The following is a 10,701-nucleotide window of genomic DNA, read 5'->3' on the forward strand; positions in this document are numbered from 1 at the left end:
AAACAGAACTTAAAGCCGTCTGAATTTTGTCTATATTTTTTTTTCTATTTTTGTGGATGGAGCCTTGTAACCTGCATTTGTTTTGTAGCTTCAGTGCAAAATTAAAGAAGCAAACTTCAGACACTAAACGTGGCGTCATGGCTCGACTGTGTTTGGGCGACTATTCCTGTAATGACTAAATTAACACTAATGTAATGAGGTTTTGCTCTGTGGGAAACTTACTGTACTGAAGTGCAGATTTACAGTGTCATATTATCCTTTTGTTATTCTGTATTGTAAAGATGTAGCTTTGATATTTGTAATACTTGTTTACTCGGCGTGATGACTGTGTGCATTGTTAAGATGATGATGATGATGATATTCCATATACCTCAGATTGTGAGTGCCTTTCAGCATATCAGCAGAGTTTACAGTCAAACGGGTTCCCCCTCCGCAGCAGCGATATGCACACCGTGGGTATTTATGATGGCCGTAATGACGCACTCAACCAAACAGCGACTGCTCATCTTGACACATTTTGAACACCAAATCCATTTGTGACCTCCTGCATTGTTATTGCGGCGAGAAGCCCCGGAGCAACGGCTGGAGCACAAGCCACGTAAACTCCACCCGGCTCCACTCCTGACACAACCGTACTCAACCACCAAAACGTAATCCCACTCTTGCACGTATTATGGAAATTAGGACAGTTAAGCTAATTAGCGTGGTTAATTTTCTCTTGTTTTGAATGGCGAGTCTAGTGCCGGCCTGCACTTTAAAGCAGCAAATTAATTAGCGATTGTGTCAGTGAACTCGTTGGAGGCACAGTGGATGGGTCTCTGGAGTGAGACGGTGAAAACGGTTCTCTGATAACGTGGTTGGATAGATACAGCCTGTGGCTCAGTAATGGATTGATGATTTGAAAATATAAAAAATAATGTAGAATATATCATTTAGTAATCATTACTGTTAACACTGATGTCACAGGAGGATACAGTATTCAAATTAGAGGTAAGCAACATGACGTTTTAATCTTTATTATGATAAAATACAGCACAGTATGCTTTTCTGAGTATATCATGGATATCGACAGTACTTAAAGAACAATGACCAACTACAAAGAGCGCATTTTTAGTCCTGTGTAATTGGATAAAAGGAAGAATAAAAATCATTGTGCTCATAGTTTTAATAGCTTTTTTTAAATGTAGCTCTACTGAGGCTCTGTTTTCTGTTCCGACTATCAAACCTCAGAAAAATTATAATGCATATCACACATCATGAAAATGTTTTGAGATATTGAGATTATTATTTTTTCCATGTGAGAATATTTTTTTTTCCACTGTGAGAATACTGACCAGTCAGGGTCATGCAATCCAAAAAATACATTATTTTTGTCAAATCACGCAGGAAAAGCATTAACCGTGGCACATTAAGGATTAACCTAAGTGTTTTTAATATACAGTCATATGCAGAAGTTTGAACAATCCTGGTCAAATTGCATGGTTGTCAGTTACACTGTCAAAATATTGCAATCGCAATGTGTAGCAATAATCGCAGTTCTAGTATTTTGTCCATATTGTGCAGCTCTACTTGAATGAAGTGCTGTATTGAGAAGATCTATCAAGACTATCAAGTTTACTGGTGGTAATGTAAAGCATCAACCATACTGGCTTAATGCCACCATATATCAGACGCATTGTGTTGAATTACGAAGCAGATACAGTACAAAACATAGCTAATAGCCAACATCAACCTCAGGTTACACCCTACTAATGGATTTAATGAAATAAAACTACCTCTCCCCAAACTTGCTGTTTCCAAACTGAAAGATGTGAGGTGAAAAAAAGGCTAGTAACGTTAGCTGAGGTAACTTTAGCACTACTTTATCTACTCCAGCTTCCCGTGGCTGCTTTAATAAAGCAGTAATGGTAAATTCTTCATTACAAACAATGGTTCTGAATTTTGGATGCTGCGCGATGCAGTGTGACGCATCCACATGCGCGGTGGCCTTTAGCGAGCAGTGTTGTTTACATTAACCCGCAGATCAATGAGAGTTAAAGAAGTGGTCATTTTTTATCTGTTGTCCCATTCATAGGTTTGTGTGCTCCAGCCATTGTCTTTCTCTCTTAAAATCAGCGCTAACAGCTAACAGTCCCATTTAGCGTCTCTGGTATTGCCTTTAATGTAGTTGGCATGGACGTAGCATCAGTGCCTTAAGCTAACTCTGAGGATGAGGCTCCTAACACGCTGATCCGATCTTTCTGAATGGCGACTCTCAAGCTGAAACTGCATTATGTTGCACTCAAAGTTTGTTCGGTCACAAATGGCTGTTTATGAATTTGCCCCGGAGGGAGAATTTATATCAGTATAAGCATTGATGCTCAACATTGACTGGCCATATTGTCAGTGAAAGGTACTGCCATGGGGTGACTGTAACTTAACTGTGTTTTTTTTTTTTTGTATTTTGTATGAATCTGTTCTTTTGCTTATTTTGTAGAGTATCTAATGAGGCATGACTGATAGTCCCAGGTTTGACCTTTTAAGGTTTAGAAGAGTAGAAAAGGCCACATATAGTCAGAGACAATCATTCATTTTTTAAAATTTCTATTCAAAGCGACAGTTAGGCTGCTGGTGTTCTCAGAACAATGGACTGACCACCCCAGAGTCCAGACCTCAACATCACTGAATGTGTTTGATTACTTCAGAAAATGATCAACCAGCTTCTAAGACTGAACTTTGGAGGCGTGTGGAGGTGAAGAGTCGACACAATAAATACTGAAAAAGTTTAGATTATGTTTAGTTGTTTAGACTTTTGTGCTGGTCTCTGACTTTTGTACTGGAGTCACAAACTGGGTGTTTATGGTTTTTACTTTGTGAATGTGATCATTCTTGTCCCAACAGTAGAAAACTAGAATTAAACGTGTTAGAAATCTATTTCAAGAGCAGCTGTTATGAGTGTTGGTCACCTCCTACGTGCCTAACCATATACACTAGCAATCAAAAGTTTGGAATCACTTACCGTATTACTGTTTTCTAGTACAATAATAAAAATTACAATAATAACTTTTAATAACTTATAAAATGTGGATTTAAATGTAAGAAAGTACCAAAAGGAATCTTAAGTATTTTACCCAGTATTCAACAGGAATGATTTGAAAAAGAAGTAAAGAAAATGATTAATAATATACTATAACTGTATCCTTTTACATTCCTTTTTGTCAAATAATCTTCCTTTGGCTTTGATCACCACCTTTGAAATATGATGAATTCTGGCTGTAAATTTTATAACATAATTTGTGATGTTGAACTTTCTCAGTCACTTTAGAATCTTCTGCAGCTCTGTTCATCATTCAGGACACAACTGTCATTTCTATACCTTTATTCACAGCTTCCTACTGATTGTATGAACATGCGAAGTTGTACATTAGAGTATTCAAATGTTTATCTGCAGCCAAATTGTTTTATATTATTAAAAAAACAGTGATTCCAAACTTTTGAGGAGTAGTACATCATAGCTGTCAGAACAAAACCCTGTATCTCCAAAAAAGTGACTTAACAGGAAAAACATTCTTAACTTATAATTAAAGTTAATGTAAATCAGATTCTTCCAAGTAATTTTGGACCATTTGTGTTGATCTGTTCATCATGAAAGTTACACCGTGTAAAGGGCAGCTGGTATTTTCAAATTCTGCAAAAAAAAGGAAAAAAAAACAAAAAAAAACAAATGGAGATAGAAGGTTTTTGCACGACAGCAACAATATATAATTCTGTTTACTGTTGTGTGAATTTTATATAGATGTTGATTTTTTGAGCTCAGTCTCGGCGCTATTTGATGGTTTCACTGCGAGTCTCACTGGAGCAAAACATTTAACCTCATTCACCTCAATTCAGTACCTTCTGTATTTGTATTCACGTGTGATATTTCTGAAATATTACTGTTACTATGCAATTAAATTCATATTTGTTTTTACTGGATTGTCAATGGATTTGTGTTAGGGGTGGGAATCTTTAGGCACCTCACGATTCGATTCAATTACGATTCAGAGGGCTGCGATGCGATTATAAAACGATTATCGATGCATCTTATTTTTCTATACATGATCTCTATCTTCCTACTGTCTGAGAACTTGGTAGTTTTAAAGCAAAGTATTTGTAATGATCCATAATGTAAATGCATTACGGATCATTACAAATACTTTGCTTTAATTATCTAAAATATCTTTTATTAATAAATCAAATGGAAGTGATGTGGCAAGTGAACTAGAAGGCTCTCATTCAGAGACGCTGCTGCCACTCATCTGCGATAAAATGCGCTGTTACCCTGAAATAAGATCCAGTGGTGATGGTGTCCACACAGCGTGTTACAGCCACCCTTTTGGTCTCGTTGTAGAGAGTGGGGGGCGTATTTTCGAGACTGGACGCTGAATCTCGGCCCCAAAGTGTGCAGCATAGCGCGAAAGCCCTGGTTCTCAACGACCGAGAACAGACAGCAGACAGCAGGTCACACAGCCCCGAGGTCTGGCCTCGCCAGTAGCGAACGAAAAAACAGACTAAGACGAACATTTGGAGACTTATTCGCATTTATAAGCAGCGCGGTTGGTTTAAATCTGCTGAGAGACTGTCTTTCTCTAAAAAGTTGCGAAAATGAACTCGCTTCTCTTTCGTATTTTCCCGTTCCACCTTAAATGGTGCAGCAGTTACATTCGGCGCCTAAGGCAGAATTTAAGGTGGAACGGGAAAATTAGAACGAGAAACTGGCGAATGAGAAGCGACTTCAGCCTCGTAAAACAGCCGGACGCTGAGACATTTTACAAGAATCTCTTCTAGTTTTGAAGGAAGGTTTTCTGGCGGAGATGGGAGAAAAGCGGCTAAAGCTAAAGCTTAAAGCAGAGCGGAGTAAATCTGCGCTCTCGTTTATATTTTTAGCCCATACTAGGACATCATCACACACTGAGACATACTGGACATTAAATGTTGCGGCTCCCAAGGTGGTTTGACTTCGTTGAAAGGCAAAATGTCTCTTCTTATCATTTGGGTTGTGACTCCTGACCTAACCTGGCTTTAATGCAGAGGGAGCCGGTCGGATTTCTCGCTCCTCCAGTAGTGTTTTTGTTATGTGCCGCCACAGACTGCCCGGGCGCTGCACTTTCCCACTTCCAGTTCAGCCTTTTGCGTTCCGCCAACATTACGTTATAAATTAAATATTTAGAAAATCGATTTTTGACGTTGAATGAATCGATTCAGAATCGTTCACGTCCGCATCGCGATGCATCTAAGAATTGAGTTTTTCCCGCACCCCTAATTTGTGTTGATATATAAATCAGTTGATATGCCTATTTGTATTTTGTGTTGTTTCTCAATAAAATGCAAGAAATAAAAGCTTTTCTTCTGCACAGATGTTTCACTGTTTAGATAGATGGATAACTATTTCACAGTTTCAATTGTATAAATCCAGTCTTGTTGTAGATGCATGTCTAAAATGATTCTAATACTAATATTCTATAAGTTTCATGTCTGCCCTGTGATGGACAGGTGACCTGTTCAGGATGTTTCCTGCTTTCCACCCAATGACTGCTGGGATAGGCTCCAACTCCTCCTGCGACCCAGAAGGATAAGCGGCTTAGAAAGTGTGTGTGTGTGTGTGTGTATACTTTTCTAATAATTTGCAAGAATCTGTAATAATTAAGAATAATGGAGTATTTATGTAAATAAGTAATTATGTCAAAATTGTCCTGACAGTGACAAAATAGATATGTAGTTACGTATCGCTGATGTCGGAACAAAACCTTGTATCTCGAAAATAGTAGCTTTACAGAAAAAGGAAAAACATAAATTACTTTTAATGTAAGTCAATGGAACCAGAATTTTTTCAAGTCATTCTGGGTCGTTTCTTTTGATCCATTCATCATGAAATTTACACACAATATAAAGGGCAGCAGGCATTTTCAGACTATGTTAAAAACTGAAAAATCACAAAAATGGAGATACGAGGTTTTGTTCTGACAGCAGCGATATATTATACATGGATACATATTTACACAATGTATGCAAAAAACATGCAAAGACACGACATAAAGTGCAGAAGACAATAACCAAACCAAAAACATTTGGGAACATAATGGCATGTATGATAAATATAAATGTAGTGATTTATTTCAATGTTGTAATTGTTTACGAACAAACCAAATCCAAATGTCTGCATCTTTCTATTCAAACTGAACTCACTCATCCATAAATGCTCAGCATTTGCTTCTGGTGAGGATTTGGAAGCTGTGGACTGAGCGGAATTCAGGTTGTCCATTAGCAGGTTCTGGGCAGCGTGAGTGGTGTCTGGGGCTGGACGGCTGGGGGAGGGGACTGGACGGCCGGAGCTACGGCTGGCTGAGCTGACGGACAAAGGCCACTCTGTGGGCTTGTGCTGGAGGTTGGTAGAGGATGACATGTCACCCGAGATTAGACCAGAACGCTGTGCAACATGCAAAGCTGGAATCTGATCCAGCCCGGAATTCCGCAGGGCGGAGCTCGGATCAAGGCCAGCTCTGTTCGCAAGGGAATTCAGGCAGGATATTGAGCTAAAATACACCCGTCAGCGTCCTGCCACGCCCCCCAGCTAACCCCTGCAGACAGCATTGTCTCAAACATGACTCTTCATGCATGTCGAAGGAACTTCAGAAATCTACAAAGTCCATTCCTTTGATCCATGTCGTGATGCATATTCAAGTTTACGGTAAAAGAATATTTGGTGAGAGAAATGACGGGTCTTACAGCTCTTAAGCCAAAAGCTCAGAGAAAAATCAAGTTTACACAAGTTTCCCCTGCATATCAGATGTAGACGAGACATTTCGGGTCTGCAGTTTGCTTCTTCAGTTTTACACCCTTTTGATACTGTTGACCACAAGATTTTAATCCAGCGTCTTGAATGCTGGGTCACCTCTCGGGCACAGTTTTAGAATGGTTTAAAACATATCTAGGTTATAGACAATTCATGGTCTTACTTGGAAATCATTATCAAAAATGAATTTCTTGTGGAGTCCCTTAGGGTTCAGTTTTAGGGCCTTTGCTTTTCTCTTTGCACATGCTACCTCTAGGTGATGCTGTTAGGAAGCATAATATAACTTTTCATAGCTATGCTGACGACACCCAGTTATATATTTCTGTTCATTCTGATGATCTGTAGACAGATATGTATCAGATATTTCTCAGTGGATGATGCAAAATTTTCTACAATTAAATCACAAAAAAAACTGGAATACTGATCGTTGGTACAGAAACTCAGAGAAAAATGATTTTTGAGAAACTTGGTTCTTTAGCTTCATAAACCAAACCTGCAGTAGAAACCTGGGTGTGATCTGAGACTCTGAGCTCTGTTTTATCTGCATGTAAACAGTCACTAAAGCAGCTTTTTATCATGTGAGAACAGTTTAGCCTTTTCTCTCTCAGAGCGACGCAGAGAAACTTGTTCATGCATTTTTTAGAAGAAGAGTTGATCACAGTTGATCACAATGATCTTTTTACTGAACTTCCTAAGGAAACATTACATCCTTTACAACTCGTACAAAATACAGCAGCATCCTAACAAAACCAACACAGAGAGATCAGATCAGTCCCGCTTTAAAGGAGCTGCACTGGCTGCCTGTATCGTTCAGGATAGATTTTAAAGCTCTGCTGCTAGTTTTTAAAGCTCTAAATGACCTTAAAGCTCTGCTTACATCACAGAGTGTCTGTCTATTTATGTCTTAGATCTGCAGATTTTCTTAAGAAAGTCTTCATTGTTTTCTTATGTAGGCTGTTGTGCATTTTACCAGGTACCATAAATGAAGATATAGTTTGAATTTGTATTACCAGTTATTTCCACTATTAGTTTAATTCACTCAGAGGAGCAAAAGGGAGGGAAAAACATCAAACCAAACCAGAAATAGAGCTGGTGGTGGAAGAAACAGCAAACAGAAAAAAAATCCACCTTGGAAAATACAGTAATCGTGTGGTGACGGCGGAAAGCGAGAGACGAGGACGAGCAGGAGTAGATAAACTGATACATTTAGATGCTCACATTGTCTTACAGCCTGAGACAGTGTGAGTCTGTCGTGGGGTTAAGAAAACACTTAAGAACATAATATTTTCAAGAATAACATTTGTTCTTAAAATTATTATTAAGAAAATAGTTAAGAAAAGAAAATTAGAATTTCTAAGATGTTACTTGAAGAATAACTTGCATAACTTGTTTTTTCTTAAGAATGAAGATAAGAAAAAAATGGCCCCTGATCAATTAAAATGCATGCTAATGTAAGGTGTAAACAGGTTTAATGTGTCTCTTCATGCTGTCAGTTGAAATCTGAACGTTTGCTGAAAATTAATGCAATAAGCAAGTTTATTATTTAATAACTCGGCACTGTTTGAGAAGTGTGATAATGATATAGGTGTGCAGGTAGAATCATGCTAACAGATAAGGTTTCCATCATTTGTCAGCTACATCAGCCTTGTAGCTACACTGCAAAGCTAAAGAACCAAATGTCTTGGCAGGTGATGAGGAAATTGTGTACATTTGACTTTTATGTTGAACCATCACTTTAATAAACTAGATTGCTAGCTGCCATGACATTGCCGTGACTTTCGCATGCTTAGTCACGGAGGCACGTCCAGGTGAGAAAGATTCTGTTACCATCCACTTCCTTCCCAAATCAATGACCATCTCATGACCCCTCTGTGACCTAGGTAGCCTGACCCTGGCCTGGTACGGACAAACGGTTACTCTTGGCTGATCTCCAGAACAAAGGTTGGAGGTCACTGCCTTGACCCTTCTAGCGGCAGGCACTTGAACCACGATGGTACAGGACAGAAGGGAAAGGCCTCGTCTTTGGGTTCCATATGTAAAAGAGCCAGCAGGCTGGTCACTGAACACGGGGCCTTTATTGCATTCAAACAGCCAACAGGTAACCTGGCTGTCTGTGCATATGCCCCTCTGTTCCAAGTCATGACCTTTCAGAGATAGAATGCAGTCGGTCAACAGACACCTTTCAAATGCAATCGGTCAACAGGCTAAGTTCCTTGGGGAAGATCTAAAGATGGCATTGATTGAAAAGCCAGTTTCATTAACATAATAATATTTCAAAAGTTATCAATCTGTTGATGAACTTTAAAAGTGGAATTCTACCACTTTTTTCAAACAGTAATTCAGTGTGTTTTGAAATTAAATGGTTTATTTTAGAGAAACTTACTGATTTAGATGTCTTCACAGTTGTGGTGATAGGAACCAGGGGTCGCCATGACTACAACACAAATATAGCCATTTTATTTACTATCCAGAACCACCAGTGAACCTACACGAGTCTTCTGAGTTTATATGGAGTGTTGATGATAATAAAATAGTGATGAATTTGAAATATTATGTTTTCTCTGGGGACTATTTTGCCTCAGTTCTTCTCTGTCATAACCATTTCTTTCTGTGAGGGAGCTTTTAGAGGTGAACATCTGGTTCCTATCACGACCACTGTGAACAATTCTGACTCAGTAGGTTTCTCTAGAACAGAGCATTTCACACCAAACCACTCTGAACGACAGTTTACATCTCAGCCGTTGAATTATGCAGAAATTTTTAGAAATTGGTGAAAATATAATTTGAAGCCTTATATTCCTTTTTCCATTTGTCTTTCAGCTGCAGTATGATAATCGTATCTGATAGTCTTCTGTGCCAAAACTGACTCAGTAATAGTTGGTAATCTGAGAGCTTTTCTGATCTATATAAAATTCCACTTAAAACACTGTGACAAGCTTGAACAACAGACCACTTCACAATAACAAGTTCTTCAGTGTCTGGAACAAACCGCTGCTGTCAGAACAAAACCTTGTATCTCCAAAATAGTAACGTTACAGGAGAAGGAAAAACTTACTTTACTTTTAATGTAAGTCAATGGAACCAGATTTTTTTCCAAGTCATTTTGTGCTGTTTCTTTTGGTCTATTCATCATGAAATTTACACATAATGTAAAGAGCAGGTATTTTCAGATTATATCAAAAACTGAAAAATGAGAATAATGGAGATACAAGGTTTTGTTCTGATTACAATGCATTAGATTCAATCAAATATTGAGAGTCTTTCAAAGCTTCTGAAAAATCTAAACTTTCCAGGTTTCTGACAGCAGGGCTGCTGTCTTTATTTGGATATTTTGGCTGGCGGACTGCGCTCAACCTAGCAGTGACACCGACCAGTGATGAATGTTGATTGTGCAGCAACAGATGGACTACAGCCTGTTTGTGTACACCTACAGTAGGACAGGGCACAAAGTATACACTTTGGTTTTTGTTGAATAACTTTAAAAATATTTAAGTTGGAATAATCATGTTTTTATACAAGCAACATAAACATCTCTGCTACAAACAAACACCTAAACTTCGTTTCCAGCTCCTACAGTTCAGTACAATTCCATGGAAAATGACAGGAAGTGTGATGTTACAATTTACCCCATGGGTGGGTTCACTGTAACAGACAGAGGATCAGTTTAACACCTGCTAAAAAAGTCTGATGAATCAGTACAAACAGAGTTAATTTAGTATAATTCTATGTTGTAAGAAACAAATACATTTTCCAACCGAACTGTATTATATAATTATGTATCTATCAGACAGACAGATCAACCGATAGATACACACATCAGATTATATATGAACACTGACTGAGTCTGTGTGTCAAATGACAGATTTATAACGCTGTGTAAGAACTAACCC

The sequence above is a fragment of the Colossoma macropomum genome, unplaced genomic scaffold, assembly GCF_904425465.1.
Source record: "Colossoma macropomum unplaced genomic scaffold, Colossoma_macropomum, whole genome shotgun sequence".
NCBI classification, from domain to species: domain Eukaryota; kingdom Metazoa; phylum Chordata; class Actinopteri; order Characiformes; family Serrasalmidae; genus Colossoma; species Colossoma macropomum.